General features: G+C 43.5%; 23 non-coding genes across 23 annotated transcripts; all 23 read left to right on the top strand.

Moving 5' to 3' along the window:
* Positions 1 to 1148: 1148 nt before the first annotated feature.
* Positions 1149 to 1230, top strand: TRNAS-UGA (transfer RNA serine (anticodon UGA)). Its single transcript has one exon. It is a non-coding gene; the product is annotated as a tRNA-Ser (tRNA).
* Positions 1231 to 1775: 545 nt separating this feature from the next.
* On the top strand, positions 1776 to 1857 carry TRNAS-CGA (transfer RNA serine (anticodon CGA)). The gene has a single exon. It is a non-coding gene; the product is annotated as a tRNA-Ser (tRNA).
* Positions 1858 to 2399: 542 nt separating this feature from the next.
* Positions 2400 to 2481, top strand: TRNAS-CGA (transfer RNA serine (anticodon CGA)). Its single transcript has one exon. It is a non-coding gene; the product is annotated as a tRNA-Ser (tRNA).
* Positions 2482 to 3023: 542 nt separating this feature from the next.
* Positions 3024 to 3105, top strand: TRNAS-CGA (transfer RNA serine (anticodon CGA)). Its single transcript has one exon. It is a non-coding gene; the product is annotated as a tRNA-Ser (tRNA).
* Positions 3106 to 3648: 543 nt separating this feature from the next.
* Positions 3649 to 3730, top strand: TRNAS-UGA (transfer RNA serine (anticodon UGA)). Its single transcript has one exon. It is a non-coding gene; the product is annotated as a tRNA-Ser (tRNA).
* A 1170-nt stretch (positions 3731 to 4900) lies between these two features.
* Positions 4901 to 4982, top strand: TRNAS-CGA (transfer RNA serine (anticodon CGA)). Its single transcript has one exon. It is a non-coding gene; the product is annotated as a tRNA-Ser (tRNA).
* Positions 4983 to 5523: 541 nt separating this feature from the next.
* Positions 5524 to 5605, top strand: TRNAS-CGA (transfer RNA serine (anticodon CGA)). The gene has a single exon. It is a non-coding gene; the product is annotated as a tRNA-Ser (tRNA).
* Positions 5606 to 6147: 542 nt separating this feature from the next.
* TRNAS-CGA (transfer RNA serine (anticodon CGA)) lies at positions 6148 to 6229 on the top strand. The gene has a single exon. It is a non-coding gene; the product is annotated as a tRNA-Ser (tRNA).
* A 1169-nt stretch (positions 6230 to 7398) lies between these two features.
* TRNAS-UGA (transfer RNA serine (anticodon UGA)) lies at positions 7399 to 7480 on the top strand. The gene has a single exon. It is a non-coding gene; the product is annotated as a tRNA-Ser (tRNA).
* A 1170-nt stretch (positions 7481 to 8650) lies between these two features.
* On the top strand, positions 8651 to 8732 carry TRNAS-UGA (transfer RNA serine (anticodon UGA)). Its single transcript has one exon. It is a non-coding gene; the product is annotated as a tRNA-Ser (tRNA).
* A 1169-nt stretch (positions 8733 to 9901) lies between these two features.
* On the top strand, positions 9902 to 9983 carry TRNAS-CGA (transfer RNA serine (anticodon CGA)). The gene has a single exon. It is a non-coding gene; the product is annotated as a tRNA-Ser (tRNA).
* Positions 9984 to 10523: 540 nt separating this feature from the next.
* TRNAS-CGA (transfer RNA serine (anticodon CGA)) lies at positions 10524 to 10605 on the top strand. The gene has a single exon. It is a non-coding gene; the product is annotated as a tRNA-Ser (tRNA).
* Positions 10606 to 11148: 543 nt separating this feature from the next.
* Positions 11149 to 11230, top strand: TRNAS-UGA (transfer RNA serine (anticodon UGA)). Its single transcript has one exon. It is a non-coding gene; the product is annotated as a tRNA-Ser (tRNA).
* Positions 11231 to 11776: 546 nt separating this feature from the next.
* TRNAS-CGA (transfer RNA serine (anticodon CGA)) lies at positions 11777 to 11858 on the top strand. Its single transcript has one exon. It is a non-coding gene; the product is annotated as a tRNA-Ser (tRNA).
* A 543-nt stretch (positions 11859 to 12401) lies between these two features.
* TRNAS-CGA (transfer RNA serine (anticodon CGA)) lies at positions 12402 to 12483 on the top strand. The gene has a single exon. It is a non-coding gene; the product is annotated as a tRNA-Ser (tRNA).
* A 1169-nt stretch (positions 12484 to 13652) lies between these two features.
* Positions 13653 to 13734, top strand: TRNAS-UGA (transfer RNA serine (anticodon UGA)). The gene has a single exon. It is a non-coding gene; the product is annotated as a tRNA-Ser (tRNA).
* Positions 13735 to 15531: 1797 nt separating this feature from the next.
* Positions 15532 to 15613, top strand: TRNAS-UGA (transfer RNA serine (anticodon UGA)). Its single transcript has one exon. It is a non-coding gene; the product is annotated as a tRNA-Ser (tRNA).
* A 541-nt stretch (positions 15614 to 16154) lies between these two features.
* On the top strand, positions 16155 to 16236 carry TRNAS-CGA (transfer RNA serine (anticodon CGA)). The gene has a single exon. It is a non-coding gene; the product is annotated as a tRNA-Ser (tRNA).
* A 543-nt stretch (positions 16237 to 16779) lies between these two features.
* Positions 16780 to 16861, top strand: TRNAS-CGA (transfer RNA serine (anticodon CGA)). The gene has a single exon. It is a non-coding gene; the product is annotated as a tRNA-Ser (tRNA).
* A 541-nt stretch (positions 16862 to 17402) lies between these two features.
* Positions 17403 to 17484, top strand: TRNAS-UGA (transfer RNA serine (anticodon UGA)). The gene has a single exon. It is a non-coding gene; the product is annotated as a tRNA-Ser (tRNA).
* A 541-nt stretch (positions 17485 to 18025) lies between these two features.
* TRNAS-CGA (transfer RNA serine (anticodon CGA)) lies at positions 18026 to 18107 on the top strand. The gene has a single exon. It is a non-coding gene; the product is annotated as a tRNA-Ser (tRNA).
* Positions 18108 to 18650: 543 nt separating this feature from the next.
* On the top strand, positions 18651 to 18732 carry TRNAS-CGA (transfer RNA serine (anticodon CGA)). Its single transcript has one exon. It is a non-coding gene; the product is annotated as a tRNA-Ser (tRNA).
* A 542-nt stretch (positions 18733 to 19274) lies between these two features.
* TRNAS-CGA (transfer RNA serine (anticodon CGA)) lies at positions 19275 to 19356 on the top strand. Its single transcript has one exon. It is a non-coding gene; the product is annotated as a tRNA-Ser (tRNA).
* The last annotated feature ends 175 nt before the right edge of the window (positions 19357 to 19531 follow it).

Genomic DNA, 19531 nt, shown 5'->3' with positions numbered 1-19531 from the left:
ACCTTTTGGTTTAGTTAAGGAAATGTTCACTTCTCGTTACGCAATCCTCATCAAGTCACAGAGTTAAATGGCAAAAACTCAAACTAGATGTAAACATTGAAACAATTTCCACACCTAGGAAGTGTTTTAGAGAGCAGGTGGCTCGGAAGGGTTTGTAGTCTGGACCTATCCTGCCTGATCTAGACAAGTTACGAAATGAGTAATTTTTTTTTATGAAGCGTGTCTTGTTTAGGCTTTTGGACTCTTTCTGAGTACACTTAAGGGCCCGTTGCCACCGCCGTAATATATGGAAACGAGGGTAGAAATGTGCAGTGATTGATTACCGCTCATCTGTGCCCTGTCACTCATTTTGAGTGATGCATATTGCTATTTGTATTAATTGTATGAAAGTATGCGAAATAAGTGAGGACAACAGGGCACTTTGGTATGTGCCCCGTCCTTCCTTTACTTTATTTTTTAGGTCTCGACCTGACATGAGTAGCGCATGGCTCGTATATGACAACAGTGACATCATTCTCACGCAGCTGCGATGGCAGAGTGGTTAATGCGTTGGACTTGAAATCCAATGGGGTTTCCCCACGTAGGTTCGAATCCTCCTTGCAGCGGCATGAGATTTTGCATGAACACCATTTGGTTAAGTTAAGTAAATGTTCACTTCTCATTACGCAATCCTCATCAAGTCACAGAGTTAAACTGCAAAAACTCAAACTAGATGTAAACATTGAGACAATTTCCACACCCAGGAAGTGTTTTAGAGAGCAGGTGGCTCGGAAGGGTTCGTAGTCTGGACCTGTCCTGCCTGATCTAGACAAGTCATGAAAAGAGTACTTTTTTTTATGAAGCGTGTCTTGTTTAAGCTTTTGGACTCTTTCTGAATACACTTAAGGGACCGTTGCCACCGCCGTAATATAGGGAAACGAGCATAGAAATGTGCAGTGATTGATTACCGCTCATCGGTGCCCTGTCACTCACTTTGAGTGATGCGTATTGCTATTTTTATTAATTGTATGAAAGCATGCAAAATAAGTGAGGACAACAGGGCACTGCTGGTACGTGCCCCGTCCTTCTGTTACTTCATTTTTTATGTCTCGGCCTGACAAGAGTAGTGCATGGCTCGTATACGACAACTGTGACATCATACTCACGCAGCTGCGATGGCCGAGTGGTTAAGGCGTTGGACTTGAAATCCAATGGGGTTTCCCCGCGTAGGTCCGAATCCTGCTTGCAGCGTCATGAGATTTTGTATGAACACCATTTGGTTTAGTTAAGTAAATGTTTACTTCTTGTTACGCAATCCTCATCAAGTCACAGAGTTAAACGGCAAAAACTCAAACTAGATGTAAACATTGAAACAATTTCCACACCTAGGAAGTGTTTTAGAGAGCAGGTGGCTCGGAAGGGTTTGAAGTCTGGACCTATCCTGCCTGATGTAGACAAGTTACGAAAAGAGTAATTGATTTTTTTATGAAGAGTGTCTTGTTTAGGCTTTTGGACTCTTTCTTAGTACACTTAAGGGCCCGTTACCACCGCCGTAATATAGGGAAAAGAGGGTAGAAATGCGCAATGATTGATTACCACTCATCTGTGCCCTTTCACTCACTTTGAGTGATGCATGTTGCTATTTTTATTAATTGTATGAAAGCATGCAAAATAAGTGAGGACAACAGGGCACTGCTGGTACGTGCCCCGTCCTTCTGTTACTTTATTTTTTGGTCTCGGCCTGACATGAGCAGAGTATGGCTCGTATACGACAACAGTGACATCATACTCATGCAGCTGGGATGGCCGAGTGGTTAAGGCGTTGGACTCGAAATCCAATGGGATTTCCCTGCGCAGGTTCGAATCCTGCTTGCAGCGTAGTGTGATTTTGCATGAACACCATTTGGTTTAGTTAAGGAAATGTTCACTTCTTGTTCGCAATCCTCATCAAGTCACAGAGTTAAATGGAAAAAACTCAAACTAGATGTAAACATTGAGACAATTTCCACACCCAGGAAGTGTTTAAGAGAGCTGGTGGCTCGGAAGGGTTTGTAGTCTGGACCTGTCCTGCCTGATCTAGACAAGTCATGAAAAGAGTACTCTTTTTTTATGATGCATGTCTTGTTTAGGCTTTTGGACCTTTCTTAGTACACTTAAGGGCCTGTTACCACCGCCGTAATATAGGGAAAAGTGGGTAGAAAAATGCAGTGATTGATTACCACTCATCTGTGCCCTTTCACTCACTTTGAGTGATGCATGTTGCTATTTTTATTAATTGTATGAAAGCATGCAAAATAAGTGAGGACAACAGGGCACTGCTGGTACTTGCCCCGTTCTTCCGTTACTTTATTTTTTTGGTCTCCGCCTGACATGAGCAGAGCATGGCTCGTATACGACAACAGTGACATCATACTCATGCAGCTGCGATGGCCGAGTGGTTAAGGCGTTGGACTCGAAATCCAATGGGGTTTCCCTGCGCAGGTTCGAATCCTGCTTGCAGCGTAGTGTGATTTTGCATGAACACCATTTGGTTTAGTTAAGTAAATGTTCACTTCTCATTACGCAATCCTCATCAAGTCACAGAGTTAAACTGCAAAAACTCAAACTAGATGTAAACATTGAGACAATTTCCACACTCAGGAAGTGTTTTAGAGAGCAGATGGCTCGGAAGGGTTTGTAGTCTGGACCTGTCCTGCCTGATCTAGACAAGTCATGAAAAGAGTACTTTTTTTATGAAGCATGTCTTGTTTAGGCTTTTGGACTCTTTCTTAGTACACTTAAGGGCCCGTTACCACCGCCGTAATATAGGGAAAAGTGGGTAGAAACATGCAGTGATTGATTACTACTCATCTGTGCCCTTTCACTCACTTTGAGTGATGCATGTTGCTATTTTTATTAATTGTATGAAAGCATGCAAAATAAGTGAGGACAACAGGGCACTGCTGGTACATGCCCCGTCCTTCCGTTACTTTATTTTTTTGGTCTCGGCCTGACATGAGCAGAGCATGGCTCGTATACGACAACAGTGACATCATACTCATGCAGCTGCGATGGCCGAGTGGTTAAGGCGTTGGACTCGAAATCCAATGGGGTTTCCCTGCGCAGGTTCGAATCCTGCTTGCAGCGTAGTGTGATTTTGCATGAACACCATTTGATTTAGTTAATGAAATGTTCACTTCTTGTTACGCAATCCTCATCAAGTCACAGAGTTAAATGGCAAAAACTCAAACTAGATGTAAACATTGAATCTATTTCCACACCTAGGAAGTGTTTTAGAGAGCAGGTGGCTCGGAACGGTTTGTAGTCTGGACCTATCCTGCCTGATCTAGACAAGTTACGAAAAGAGTAATTTTTTTTATGAAGCGTGTCTTGATTAGGCTTTTGGACTCTTTCTGAGTACAATTAAGGGCCCGTTGCCACCACCGTAATAGAGGTAAACGAGGGTAGAAATGTGCAGTGATTGATTACCGCTCATCTGTGCCCTGTCACTCACATTGAGTGATGCGTATTGCTATTTTTATTAATTGTATGAAAGTATGCGAAATAAGTGAGGACAACAGGGCACTGATGGTACGTGCCCCGTCCTTCCGTTACTTTATTTTTTAGGTCTCGGCCTGACATGAGTAGCGCATGGCTCGTATACGACAACAGTGACATCATACTCATGCAGCTGCGATGGCCGAGTGGTTAAGGTGTTGGACTTGAAATCCAATGGGGTTTCCCCGCGTAGGTTTGAATCCTGCTTGCAGCGTCTTGAGATTTTGCATGAACACCATTTGGTTTAGTTAAGTAAATGTTCACTTCTCGTTACGCAATCCTCATCAAGTCACAGAGTTAAACGGCAAAAACTAAAACTAGATGTAAACATTGAGACAATTTCCACACCCAGGAAGTGTTTTAGAGAGCAGGTGGCTCGGAAGGGTTCGTATTCTGGACCTGTCCTGCCTGATCTAGACAAGTCATGAAAAGAGTACTTTTTTTTATGAAGCGTGTCTTGTTTAAGCTTTTGGAGTCTTTCTGAGTACACTTAAGGGCCCGTTGCCACCGCCGTAATCTAGGGAAACGAGGATAAAAATGTGCATCGATTGATTACCGCTCATCTGTGCCCTGTCACTCACTTTGAGTGATGCGTATTGCTATTTTTATTAATTGTATGAAAGCATGCAAAATAAGTGAGGACAACAGGGCACTGCTGGTACGTGCCCCGTCCTTCTGTTACTTTATTTTTTATGTCTCGGCCTGACGTGAGTAGTGCATGGCTCGTATACGACAACTGTGACATCATACTCACGCAGCTGCGATGGCCGAGAGGTTAAGGCGTTGGACTTGAAATCCAATGGGGTTTCCCCGCGTAGGTCTGAATCCTGCTTGCAGCGTCATGAGATTTTGCATGAACACCATTTGGTTTAGTTAAGTAAATGTTTACTTCTTGTTACGCAATCCTCATCAAGTCACAGAGTTAAACGGCAAAAACTCAAACTAGATGTAAACATTGAAACAATTTCCACACCTAGGAAGTGTTTTAGAGAGCAGGTGGCTCGGAAGGGTTTGAAGTCTGGACCTATCCTGCCTGATCTAGACAAGTTACGAAAAGAGTAATTGATTTTTTTATGAAGAGTGTCTTGTTTAGGCTTTTGGACTCTTTCTTAGTACACTTAAGGGCCCGTTACCACCGCCGTAATATAGGGAAAAGAGGGTAGAAATGCGCAATGATTGATTACCACTCATCTGTGCCCTTTCACTCACTTTGAGTGATGCATGTTGCTATTTTTATTAATTGTATGAAAGCATGCAAAATAAGTGAGGACAACAGGGCACTGCTGGTACGTGCCCCGTCCTTCTGTTACTTTATTTTTTGGTCTCGGCCTGACATGAGCAGAGTATGGCTCGTATACGACAACAGTGACATCATACTCATGCAGCTGGGATGGCCGAGTGGTTAAGGCGTTGGACTCGAAATCCAATGGGATTTCCCTGCGCAGGTTCGAATCCTGCTTGCAGCGTAGTGTGATTTTGCATGAACACCATTTGGTTTAGTTAAGGAAATGTTCACTTCTTGTTCGCAATCCTCATCAAGTCACAGAGTTAAATGGAAAAAACTCAAACTAGATGTAAACATTGAGACAATTTCCACACCCAGGAAGTGTTTAAGAGAGCTGGTGGCTCGGAAGGGTTTGTAGTCTGGACCTGTCCTGCCTGATCTAGACAAGTCATGAAAAGAGTACTTTTTTTTATGATGCATGTCTTGTTTAGGCTTTTGGACCTTTCTTAGTACACTTAAGGGCCTGTTACCACCGCCGTAATATAGGGAAAAGTGGGTAGAAACATGCAGTGATTGATTACCACTCATCTGTGCCCTTTCACTCACTTTGAGTGATGCATGTTGCTATTTTTATTAATTGTATGAAAGCATGCAAAATAAGTGAGGACAACAGGGCACTGCTGGTACGTGCCCCGTCCTTCCGTTACTTTATATTTTTGGTCTCCGCCTGACATGAGCAGAGCATGGCTCGTATACGACAACAGTGACATCATACTCATGCAGCTGCGATGGCCGAGTGGTTAAGGCGTTGGACTCGAAATCCAATGGGGTTTCCCTGCGCAGGTTCGAATCCTGCTTGCAGCGTAGTGTGATTTTGCATGAACACCATTTGGTTTAGTTAAGTAAATGTTCACTTCTCATTACGCAATCCTCATCAAGTCACAGAGTTAAACTGCAAAAACTCAAACTAGATGTAAACATTGAGACAATTTCCACACTCAGGAAGTGTTTTAGAGAGCAGGTGGCTCGGAAGGGTTTGTAGTCTGGACCTGTCCTGCCTGATCTAGACAAGTCATGAAAAGAGTACTTTTTTATGAAGCATGTCTTGTTTAGGCTTTTGGACTCTTTCTTAGTACACTTAAGGGCCCGTTACCACCGCCGTAATATAGGGAAAAGTGGGTAGAAACATGCAGTGATTGATTACTACTCATCTGTGCCCTTTCACTCACTTTGAGTGATGCATGTTGCTAATTTTTATTAATTGTATGAAAGCATGCAAAATAAGTGAGGACAACAGGGCACTGCTGGTACATGCCCCGTCCTTCCGTTACTTTATTTTTTTGGTCTCGGCCTGACATGAGCAGAGCATGGCTCGTATATGACAACAGTGACATCATACTCATGCAGCTGCGATGGCCGAGTGGTTAAGGCGTTGGACTCGAAATCCAATGGGGTTTCCCTGCGCAGGTTCGAATCCTGCTTGCAGCGTAGTGTGATTTTGCATGAACACCATTTGATTTAGTTAATGAAATGTTCACTTCTTGTTACGCAATCCTCATCAAGTCACAGAGTTAAATGGCAAAAGCTCAAACTAGATGTAAACATTGAAACTATTTCCACACCTAGGAAGTGTTTTAGAGAGCAGGTGGCTCGGAACGGTTTGTAGTCTGGACCTATCCTGCCTGATCTAGACAAGTTACGAAAAGAGTAATTTTTTTTATGAAGCATGTCTTGATTAGGCTTTTGGACTCTTTCTGAGTACAATTAAGGGCCCGTTGCCACCGCCGTAATAGAGGTAAACGAGGGTAGAAATGTGCAGTGATTGATTACCGCTCATCTGTGCCCTGTCACTCACTTTGAGTGATGCGTATTGCTATTTTTATTAATTGTATGAAAGTATGCGAAATAAGTGAGGACAACAGGGCACTGATGGTACGTGCCCCGTCCTTCCGGTACTTTATTTTTTAGGTCTCGGCCTGACATGAGTAGCGCATGGCTCATATACGACAACAGTGACATCATACTCATGCAGCTGCGATGGCCGAGTGGTTAAGGTGTTGGACTTGAAATCCAATGGGGTTTCCCCGCCTAGGTTTGAATCCTGCTTGCAGCGTCTTGAGATTTTGCATGAACACCATTTGGTTTAGTTAAGTAAATGTTCACTTCTCGTTACGCAATCCTCATCAAGTCACAGAGTTAAACGGCAAAAACTAAAACTAGATGTAAACATTGAGACAATTTCCACACCCAGGAAGTGTTTTAGAGAGCAGGTGGCTCGGAAGGGTTCGTATTCTGGACCTGTCCTGCCTGATCTAGACAAGTCATGAAAAGAGTACTTTTTTTATGAAGCGTGTCTTGTTTAAGCTTTTGGAGTCTTTCTGAGTACACTTAAGGGCCCGTTGCCACCGCCGTAATATAGGGAAACGAGGATAAAAATGTGCATCGATTGATTACCGCTCATCTGTGCCCTGTCACTCACTTTGAGTGATGCGTATTGCTATTTTTATTAATTGTATGAAAGCATGCAAAATAAGTGAGGACAACAGGGCACTGCTGGTACGTGCCCCGTCCTTCTGTTACTTTTTTTTTTTTATGTCTCGGTCTGACGTGAGTAGTGCATGGCTCGTATACGACAACTGTGACATCATACTCACGCAGCTGCAATGGCCGAGTGGTTAAGGCGTTGGACTTGAAATCCAATGGGGTTTCCCCGCGTAGGTTCGAATACTGCTTGCAGCGTCATGAGATTTTGCATGAACACCATTTGGTTTAGTTAAGTAAATGTTCACTTCTCATTACGCAATCCTCATCAAGTCACAGAGTTGAACGGCAAAAACTCAAACTAGATGTAAACATTGAGACAATTTCCACACCCAGGAAGTGTTTTAGAGAGCAGGTGGCTCGGAAGCGTTCGTAGTCTGGACCTGTCCTGCATGATCTAGACAAGTCACGAAAAGAGTAATTATTTTTTTTATGAAGCGTGTCTTCTTTAGGCTTTTGGACTCTTTCTTAGTACACTTAAGGGCCCGTTACCACTGCCGTAATATAGGGAAAAGAGGGTAGAAATGCGCAGTGATTGATTACCGCTCATCTGTGCCCTGTCACTCACTTTGAGTGATGCTTGTTGCTAATTTTATTAATTGTATGAAAGCATTCAAAATAAGTAGGGGATACAGGGCACTGCTGGTACGTGCCCCGTCCTGCCGTTACTTGAATTTTTAGGTCTCGGCCTGACGTGAGCAGCGTATGGCTCGTATACGACAACAGTGACATCATTCTCATGCAGCTGCGAAGGGTGAGTGGTTAAGGCGTTGGACTCGAAATCCAAACTGGTTTCCCTGCGCAGGTTCGAATCCTGCTTGCAGCGTAGTGTGATTTTGCATGAACACCATTTGGTTTAGTTAAGTAAATGTTCACTTCTCGTTACGCAATCCTCATCAAGTCACAGAGTTAAATGGAAAAAACTCAAACTAGATGTACACATTGAGACAATTTCCACACCCAGGAAGTGTTTTAGAGAGCTGGTGGCTCGGAAGGGTTTATACTCTGGACCTGTCCTGCCTGATCTAGACAAGTCATGAAAAGAGTACTTTTTTTATGAAGCATGTCTTGTTTAGGCTTTTGGACTCTTTCTTAGTACACTTAAGGGCCCGTTGCCACCGCCGTAATATATGGAAACGAGGGTAGAAATGTGCAGTGATTGATTACCGCTCATCTGTGCCCTGTCACTCATTTTGAGTGATGCATATTGCTATTTTTATTAATTGTATGAAAGTATGTGAAATAAGTGAGGACAACAGGGCACTGCTGGTATGTGCCCCGTCCTTCCTTTACTTTATTTTTTAGGTCTCGACCTGACATGAGTAGCGCATGGCTCGTATATGACAACAGTGACATCATACTCACGCAGCTGCGATGGCCGAGTGGTTAAGGCGTTGGACTTGAAATCCAATGGGGTTTCCCCACGTAGGTTCGAATCCTCCTTGCAGCGGCATGAGATTTTACATGAACACCATTTGGTTAAGTTAAGTAAATGGTCACTTCTCATTACGCAATCCTCATCAAGTCACAGAGTTAAACTGCAAAAACTCAAACTAGATGTAAACATTGAGACAATTTCCACACCCAGGAAGTGTTTTAGAGAGCAGGTGGCTCGGAAGGGTTCGTAGTCTGGACCTGTCCTGCCTGATCTAGACAAGTCATGAAAAGAGTACTTTTTTTTATGAAGCGTGTCTTGTTTAAGCTTTTGGACTCTTTCTGAGTACACTTAAGGGACCGTTGCCACCGCCGTAATATAGGGAAACGAGGATAGAAATGTGCAGTGATTGATTACCGCTCATCGGTGCCCTGTCACTCACTTTGAGTGATGCGTATTGCTATTTTTATTAATTGTATGAAAGCATGCAAAATAAGTGAGGACAACAGGGCACTGCTGGTACGTGCCCCGTCCTTCTGTTACTTTATTTTTTATGTCTCGGCCTGACGTGAGTAGTGCATGGCTCGTATACGACAACTGTGACATCATACTCACGCAGCTGCGATGACCGAGTGGTTAAGGAGTTGGACTTGAAATCCAATGGGGTTTCCCCGCGTAGGTCCGAATCCTGCTTGCAGCGTCATGAGATTTTGCATGAACACCATTTGGTTTAGTTAAGTAAATGTTTACTTCTTGTTACGCAATCCTCATCAAGTCACAGAGTTAAACGGCAAAAACTCAAACTAGATGTAAACTTTGAAACAATTTCCACACCTAGGAAGTGTTTTAGAGAGCAGGTGGCTCGGAAGGGTTTGAAGTCTGGACCTATCCTGCCTGATCTAGACAAGTTACGAAAAGAGTAATTATTTTTTTATGAAGAGTGTCTTGTTTAGGCTTTTGGACTCTTTCTTAGTACACTTAAGGGCCCGTTACCACCGCCGTAATATAGGGAAAAGAGGGTAGAAATGCGCAATGATTGATTACCACTCATCTGTGCCCTTTCACTCACTTTGAGTGATGCATGTTGCTATTTTTATTAATTGTATGAAAGCATGCAAAATAAGTGAGGACAACAGGGCACTGCTGGTACGTGCCCCGTCCTTCTGTTACTTTATTTTTTGGTCTCGGCCTGACATGAGCAGAGTATGGCTCGTATACGACAACAGTGACATCATACTCATGCAGCTGCGATGGCTGAGTGGTTAAGGCGTTGAACTCGAAATCCAATGGGGTTTCCCTGCGCAGGTTTGAATCCTGCTTGCAGCGTAGTGTGATTTTGCATGAACACTATTTGGTTTAGTTAAGGAAATGTTCACTTCTTGTTCGCAATCCTCATCAAGTCACAGAGTTAAATGGAAAAAACTCAAACTAGATGTAAACATTGAGACAATTTCCACACCCAGGAAGTGTTTAAGAGAGCTGGTGGCTCGGAAGGGTTTGTAGTCTGGACCTGTCCTGCCTGATCTAGACAAGTCATGAAAAGAGTACTTTTTTTATGATGCATGTCTTGTTTAGGCTTTTGGACCTTTCTTAGTACACTTAAGGGCCTGTTACCACCGCCGTAATATAGGGAAAAGTGGGTAGAAACATGCAGTGATTGATTACCACTCATCTGTGCCCTTTCACTCACTTTGAGTGATGCATGTTGCTATTTTTATAAATTGTATGAAAGCATGCAAAATAAGTGAGGACAACAGGGCACTGCTGGTACGTGCCCCGTCCTTCCGTTACTTTATTTTTTTGGTCTCCGCCTGACATGAGCAGAGCATGGCTCGTATACGACAACAGCGACATCATACTCATGCAGCTGCGATGGCCGAGTGGTTAAGGCGTTGGACTCGAAATCCAATGGGGTTTCCCTGCGCAGGTTCGAATCCTGCTTGCAGCGTAGTGTGATTTTGCATGAACACCATTTGGTTTAGTTAAGTAAATGTTCACTTCTCATTACGCAATCCTCATCAAGTCACAGAGTTAAACTGCAAAAACTCAAACTAGATGTAAACATTGAGACAATTTCCACACTCAGGAAGTGTTTTAGAGAGCAGGTGGCTCGGAAGGGTTCGTAGGCTGGACCTGTCCTGCCTGATCTAGACAAGTCATGAAAAGAGTACTTTTTTTTATGAAGCGTGTCTTGTTTAAGCTTTTGGACTCTTTCTGAGTACACTTAAGGGCCCGTTGCCACCGCCGTAATATAGGGAAACGAGGATAGAAATGTGCAGTGATTGATTACCGCTCATCGGTGCCCTGTCACTCACTTTGAGGGATGCCTATTGCTATTTTTATTAATTGTATGAAAGCCTGCAAAATAAGTGAGGACAACAGGGCACTGCTGGTATGTGCCCCATCCTTCTGTTACTTTATTTTTTATGTCTCGGCCTGACGTGAGTAGTGCATGGCTCGTATACGACAACTGTGACATCATACTCACGCAGCTGCGATGGCCGAGTGGTCAAGGCGTTGGACTTGAAATCCAATGGGCTTTCCCCGCGTAGGTTCGAATCCTGCTTGCAGCATCATGAGATTTTGCATGAACACCATTTGGTTTAGTTAAGTAAATGTTCACTTCTTGTTACGCAATCCTCATCAAGTCACAGAGTTAAACGGCAAAAACTCAAACTAGATATAAACATTGAGACAATTTCCACACCCAGGAAGTATTTTAGAGAGCAGGTGCCTCGGAAGGGTTCGTAGTCTGGACCTGTCCTGCATGATCTAGACAAGTCACGAAAAGAGTAATTATTTTTTTTATGAAGCGTGTCTTGTTTAGGCTTTTGGACTCTTTCTTAGTACAATTAAGGGCCCGTTACCACCACCGTAATATAGGGAAAAGAGGGTAGAAATGCGCAGTGATTGATTATCGCTCATCTGTGCCCTGTCACTCACTTTGAGTGATGCTTGTTGCTATTTTTATTAATTGTATGAAAGCATTCAAAATAAGTGGGGGATACAGGGCACTGCTGGTACGTGCCCCGTCCTGCTGTTACTTTAATTTTTTGGTCTCGGCCTGACGTGAGCAGCGTATGGCTCGTATACGACAACAGTGACATCATACTCATGCAGCTGCGATGGCCGAGTGGTTAAGGTGTTGGACTCGAAATCCAATGGGGTTTTCCTGCGCAGGTTCGAATCCTGCTTCCAGCGCAGTGTGAATTTGCATGAACACCATTTGGTTTAGTTAAGTAAATGTTAACTTCTTGTTACGCAATCCTCATCAAGTCACAGAGTTAAATGGAAAAAACTCAAACTAGATGTAAACATTGAGACAATTTCCACACCCAGGAAGTGTTTTACAGAGCTGGTGGCTCGGAAGGGTTTGTAGTCTGGACCTGTCCTGCCTGATCTAGACAAGTCATGAAAAGAGTACTTTTTTTTATGAAGCATGTCTTGTTTAGGCTTTTGGACTCTTTCTTAGTACACTTAAGGGCCCGTTACCACCGCCATAATATAGGGAAAAGTGGGTAGAAACATGCAGTGATTGATTACCACTCATCTGTGCCCTTTCACTCACTTTGAGTGATGCATGTTGCTATTTTTATTAATTGTATGAAAGCATGCAAAATAAGTGAGGACAACAGGGCACTGCTGGTACGTGCCCCGTCCTTCCGTTACTTTATTTTTTTGGTCTCGGCCTGACATGAGCAGAGCATGGCTCGTATACGACAACAGTGACATCATACTCATGCAGCTGCGATGGCCGAGTGGTTAAGGCATTGGACTCGAAATCCAATGGGGTTTCCCTGCGCAGGCTCGAATCCTGCTTGCAGCTGAGTGTGATTTTGCATGAACACCATTTGATTTAGTTAATGAAATGTTCACTTCTTGTTACGCAATCCTCATCAAGTCACAGAGTTAAATGGCAAAAACTCAAACTAGATGTAAACATTGAAACTATTTCCACACCTAGGAAGTGTTTTAGAGAGCAGGTGGCTCGGAACGGTTTGTAGTCTGGACCTATCCTGCCTGATCTAGACAAGTTACGAAAAGAGTAATTTTTTTTTATGAAGCGTGTCTTGATTAGGTTTTTGGACTCTTTCTGAGTACAATTAAGGGCCCGTTGCCACCGCCGTAATAGAGGTAAACGAGGGTAGAAATGTGCAGTGATTGATTACCGCTCATCTGTGCCCTGTCACTCACTTTGAGTGATGCGTATTGCTATTTTTATTAATTGTATGAAAGTATGCGAAATAAGTGAGGACAACAGGGCACTGATGGTACGTGCCCCGTCCTTCCGGTACTTTATTTTTTAGGTCTCGGCCTGACATGAGTAGCGCATGGCTCGTATACGACAACAGTGACATCATACTCATGCAGCTGCGATGGCCGAGTGGTTAAGGTGTTGGACTTGAAATCCAATGGCGTTTCCCCGCGTAGGTTTGAATCCTGCTTGCAGCGTCTTGAGATTTTGCATGAACACCATTTGGTTTAGTTAAGTAAATGTTCACTTCTCGTTACGCAATCCTCATCAAGTCACAGAGTTAAACGGCAAAAACTAAAACTAGATGTAAACATTGAGACAATTTCCACACCCAGGAAGTGTTTTAGAGAGCAGGTGGCTCGGAAGGGTTCGTATTCTGGACCTGTCCTGCATAATCTAGACAAGTCATGAAAAGAGTACTTTTTTTCATGAAGCGTGTCTTGTTTAAGCTTTTGGAGTCTTTCTGAGTACACTTAAGGGCCCGTTGCCACCGCCGTAATATAGGGAAACGAGGATAAAAATGTGCATCGATTGACTACCGCTCATCTGTGCCCTGTCACTCACTTTGAGTGATGCGTATTGCTATTTTTATTAATTGTATGAAAGCATGCAAAATAAGTGAGGACAACAGGGCACTGCTGGTACGTGCCCCGTCCTTCTGTTACTTTATTTTTTATGTCTCGGCCTGACGTGAGTAGTGCATGGCTCGTATACGACAACTGTGACATCATACTCACGCAGCTGCAATGGCCGAGTGGTTAAGGCGTTGGACTTGAAATCCAATGGGGTTTCCCCGCGTAGGTTCGAATCCTGCTTGCAGTGTCATGAGATTTTGCATGAACACCATTTGGTTTAGTTAAGTAAATGTTCACTTCTCATTACGCAATCCTCATCAAGTCACAGAGTTGAACGGCAAAAACTCAAACTAGATGTAAACATTGAGACAATTTCCACACCCAGGAAGTGTTTTAGAGAGCAGGTGGCTCGGAAGCGTTCGTAGTCTGGACCTGTCCTGCATGATCTAGACAAGTCACGAAAAGAGTAATTATTTTTTTTATGAAGCGTGTCTTCTTTAGGCTTTTGGACTCTTTCTTAGTACACTTAAGGGCCCGTTACCACCGCCGTAATATAGGGAAAAGAGGGTAGAAATGCGCAGTGATTGATTACCGCTCATCTGTGCCCTGTCACTCACTTTGAGTGATGCTTGTTGCTAATTTTATTAATTGTATGAAAGCATTCAAAATAAGTAGGGGATACAGGGCACTGCTGGTACGTGCCCCGTCCTGCCGTTACTTGAATTTTTAGGTCTCGGTCTGACGTGAGTAGCGTATGGCTCGTATACGACAACAGTGACATGATTCTCATGCAGCTGCGAAGGGTGAGTGGTTAAGGCGTTGGACTCGAAATCCAAACTGGTTTCCCTGCGCAGGTTCGAATCCTGCTTGCAGCGTAGTGTGATTTTGCATGAACACCATTTGGTTTAGTTAAGGAAATGTTCACTTCTCGTTACGCGATCCTCATCAAGTCACAGAGTTGAATGGCAAAAACTCAAACTAGATGTAAACATTGAAACTATTTCCACACCTAGGAAGTGTTTTAGAGAGCAGGTGGCTCGGAAGGGTTTGTAGTCTGGACCTATCCTGCCTGATCTAGACAAGTGATGAAAAGAGTACTTTTTTTTATGAAGCGTGTCTTGTTTAAGCTTTTGGACTCTTTCTGAGTACACTTAAGGGCCCGTTGCCACCGCCGTAATATAGGGAAACGAGGATAGAAATGTGCAGTGATTGATTACCGCTCATCGGTGCCCTGTCACTCACTTTGAGTGATGCGTATTGCTATTTTTATTAATTGTATGAAAGCATGCAAAATAAGTGAGGACAACAGGGCACTGCTGGTACGTGCCCCGTCCTTCTGTTACTTTATTTTTTATGTCTCGGCCTGACGTGAGTAGTGCATGGCTCGTATACGACAACTGTGACATCATACTCACGCAGCTGCGATGGCCGAGTGGTTAAGACGTTGGACTTGAAATCCAATGGGGTTTCACCGCGTAGGTTCGAATTCTGCTTTCAGCGTCATGAGATTTTGCATGAACACCATTTGGTTTAGTTAAGTAAATGTTTACTTCTTTTACGCAATCCTCATCAAGTCACAGGGTTAAACGGCAAAAACTCAAACTAGATGTAAACATTGAGACAATTTCCACACCCAGGAAGTGTTTTAGAGAGCAGGTGCCTCGGAAGGGTTCGTAGTCTGGACCTGTCCTGCATGATCTAGACAAGTCACGAAAAGAGTAATTATTTTTTTTATGAAGCGTGTCTTGTTTAGGCTTTTGGACTCTTTCTTAGTACACTTAAGGGCCCGTTACCACCGCCGTAATATAGGGAAAAGAGGGTAGAAATGCGCAATGATTGATTACCACTCATCTGTGCCCTTTCACTCACTTTGAGTGATGCATGTTGCTATTTTTATTAATTGTATGAAAGCATGCAAAATAAGTGAGGACAACAGGGCACTGCTGGTACGTGCCCCGTCCTTCTGTTACTTTATTTTTTGGTCTCGGCCTGACATGAGCAGAGTATGGCTCGTATACGACAACAGTGACATCATACTCATGCAGCTGCGATGGCCGAGTGGTTAAGGCGTTGGACTTGAAATCCAATGGGGTTTCCCTGCGCAGGTTTAAATCCTGCTTGCAGCGTAGTGTGCTTTTGCATGAACACCATTTGGATTAGTTAAGGAAATGTTCACTTCTCGTTCGCAATCCTCATCAAGTCACAGAGTTAAATGGAAAAAACCCCAACTAGATGTAAACATTGAGACAATTTCCACACCCAGGAAGTGTTTTAGAGAGCTGGTGGCTCGGAAGGGTTTATAGTCTGGACCTGTCCTGCCTGATCTAGACAAGTCATGAAAAGAGTACTTTTTTTATGATGCATGTCTTGTTTAGGCTTTTGGACTCTTTCTTAGTACACTTAAGGGCCCGTTACCACCGCCGTAATATAGGGAAAAGTGGGTAGAAACATGCAGTGATTGATTACCACTCATCTGTGCCCTTTCACTCACTTTGAGTGATGCATGTTGCTATTTTTATTAATTGTATGAAAGCATGCAAAATAAGTGAGGACAACAGGGCACTGCTGGTACGTGCCCCGTCCTTCTGTTACTTTATTTTTTTGGTCTCCGCCTGACATGATCAGAGCATGGCTCGTATACGACAACAGTGACATCATACTCATGCAGCTGCGATGGGCGAGTGGTTAAGGCGTTGGACTCGAAATCCAATGGGGTTTCCCTGCGCAGGTTCGAATCCTGCTTGCAGCGTAGTGTGATTTTGCATGAACACCATTTGGTTTAGTTAAGGAAATGTTCACTTCTCGTTACGCAATCCTCATCAAGTCACAGAGTTAAATGGCAAAAACTCAAACTAGATGTAAACATTGAAACAATTTCCACACCTAGGAAGTGTTTTAGAGAGCAGGTGGCTCGGAAGTGTTTGTAGTCTGGACCTATCCTGCCTGATCGAGACAAGTTACGAAATGAGCAATTTTTTTTATGAAGCGTGTCTTGTTTAGGCTTTTGGACTCTTTCTGAGTACACTTAAGGGCCCGTTGCCACCGCCGTAATATATGGAAACGAGGGTAGAAATGTGCAGTGATTGATTACCGCTCATCTGTGCCCTGTCACTCATTTTGAGTGATGCATATTGCTATTTTTATTAATTGTATGAAAGTATGCGAAATAAGTGAGGATACCAGGGCACTGCTGGTATGTTCCCCGTCCTTCCGTTACTTTATTTTTTAGGTCTCGACCTGACATGAGTAGCGCATGGCTCGTATACGACAACAGTGACATCATACTCATGCAGCTGCGATGCCCGAGTGGTTAAGGCGTTGGACTCGAAATCCAATGGGGTTTCCCTGCGCAGGTTCGAATCCTGCTTGCAGCGTAGTGTGATTTTGCATGAACACCATTTGGTTTAGTTAAGGAAATGTTCACTTCTCGTTCGCAATACTCATCAAGTCACAGAGTTAAACTGCAAAAACTCAAACTAGATGTAAACATTGAGACAATTTCCACACCCAGGAAGTGTTTTAGAGAGCAGGTGGCTCGCAAGGGTTTGTAGTCTGGACCTGTCCTGCCTGATCTAGACAAGTCATGAAAAGAGTACTTTTTTTTATGAAGCATGTCTTGTTTAGGCTTTTGGACTCTTTCTTAGTACACTTAAGGGCCCGTTACCACCGCCGTAATATAGGGAAAAGTGGGTAGAAATGCGCAATGATTGATTACCACTCATCTGTGCCCTTTCACTCACTTTGAGTGATGCATGTTGCTATTTTTATTAATTGTATGAAAGCATGCAAAATAAGTGAGGACAACAGGGCACTGCTGGTACGTGCCCCGTCCTTCTGTTACTTTATTTTTTGGTCTCGGCCTGACATGAGCAGAGTATGGCTCGTATACGACAACAGTGACATCATACTCATGCAGCTGCGATGGCCGAGTGGTTAAGGCGTTGGACTTGAAATCCAATGGGGTTTCCCTGCGCAGGTTTAAATCCTGCTTGCAGCGTAGTGTGCTTTTGCATGAACACCATTTGGTTTAGTTAAGGAAATGTTCACTTCTCGTTCGCAATCCTCATCAAGTCACAGAGTTAAATGGAAAAAACCCCAACTAGATGTAAACATTGAGACAATTTCCACACCCAGGAAGTGTTTTAGAGAGCAGGTGGCTCGGAAGGGTTTATAGTCTGGACCTGTCCTGCCTGATCTAGACAAGTCATGAAAAGAGTACTTGTTTTATGATGCATGTCTTGTTTAGGCTTTTGGACTCTTTCTTAGTACACTTAAGGGCCCGTTACCACCGCCGTAATATAGGGAAAAGTGGGTAGAAACATGCAGTGATTGATTACCACTCATCTGTGCCCTTTCACTCACTTTGAGTGATGCATGTTGCTATTTTTATTAATTGTATGAAAGCATGCAAAATAAGTGAGGACAACAGGGCACTGCTGGTACGTGCCCCGTCCTTCTGTTACTTTATTTTTTTGGTCTCCGCCTGACATGATCAGAGCATGGCTCGTATACGACAACAGTGACATCATACTCATGCAGCTGCGATGGGCGAGTGGTTAAGGCGTTGGACTCGAAATCCAATGGGGTTTCCCTGCGCAGGTTCGAATCCTGCTTGCAGCGTAGTGTGATTTTGCATGAACACCATTTGGTTTAGTTAAGGAAATGTTCACTTCTCGTTACGCAATCCTCATCAAGTCACAGAGTTAAATGGCAAAAACTCAAACTAGATGTAAACATTGAAACAATTTCCACACCTAGGAAGTGTTTTAGAGAGCAGGTGGCTCGGAAGTGTTTGTAGTCTGGACCTATCCTGCCTGATCGAGACAAGTTACGAAATGAGTAATTTTTTTTATGAAGCGTGTCTTGTTTAGGCTTTTGGACTCTTTCTGAGTACACTTAAGGGCCCGTTGCCACCGCCGTAATATATGGAAACGAGGGTAGAAATGTGCAGTGATTGATTACCGCTCATCTGTGCCCTGTCACTCATTTTGAGTGATGCATATTGCTATTTTTATTAATTGTATGAAAGTATGCGAAATAAGTGAGGATACCAGGGCACTGCTGGTATGTTCCCCGTCCTTCCGTTACTTTATTTTTTAGGTCTCGACCTGACATGAGTAGCGCATGGCTCGTATATGACAACAGTGACATCATACTCATGCAGCTGCGATGCCCGAGTGGTTAAGGCGTTGGACTCGAAATCCAATGGGGTTTCCCTGCGCAGGTTCGAATCCTGCTTGCAGCGTAGTGTGATTTTGCATGAACACCATTTGGTTTAGTTAAGGAAATGTTCACTTCTCGTTCGCAATACTCATCAAGTCACAGAGTTAAACTGCAAAAACTCAAACTAGATGTAAACATTGAGACAATTTCCACACCCAGGAAGTGTTTTAGAGAGCAGGTGGCTCGCAAGGGTTTGTAGTCTGGACCTGTCCTGCCTGATCTAGACAAGTCATGAAAAGAGTACTTTTTTTTATGAAGCATGTCTTGTTTAGGCTTTTGGACTCTTTCTTAGTACACTTAAGGGCCCGTTACCACCGCCGTAATATAGGGAAAAGTGGGTAGAAACATGCAGTGATTGATTACTACTCATCTGTGCCCTTTCACTCACTTTGAGTGATGCATGTTGCTATTTTTATTAATTGTATGAAAGCATGCAAAATAAGTGAGGACAACAGGGCACTGCTGGTACATGCCCCGTCCTTCCGTTACTTTATTTTTTTGGTCTCGGCCTGACATGAGCAGAGCATGGCTCGTATACGACAACAGTGACATCATACTCATGCAGCTGCGATGGCCGAGTGGTAAAGGCATTGTACTCGAAATCCAATGGGGTTTCCCTGCACAGGTTCGAATCCTGCTTGCAGCTTCTTGAGATTTTGCATGAACACCATTTGGTTTGGTTAAGTAAATGTTCACTTCTCGTTACGCAATCCTCATCAAGTCACAGAGTTAAATGGCAAAAACTCAAACTAGATGTAAACATTGAGACAATTTCCACACCCAGGAAGTGTTTTAGAGAGCAGGTGGCTCGGAAGGGTTTG

The sequence above is a fragment of the Lissotriton vulgaris genome, chromosome 11 (genome assembly GCF_964263255.1).
Source record: "Lissotriton vulgaris chromosome 11, aLisVul1.2, whole genome shotgun sequence".
In the NCBI taxonomy this organism is placed as follows: Eukaryota; Metazoa; Chordata; class Amphibia; order Caudata; family Salamandridae; genus Lissotriton; species Lissotriton vulgaris.
The sequence above is the reverse complement of the archived record's forward strand: the minus strand, read 5'-3'. Positions and strand labels throughout refer to the sequence as shown.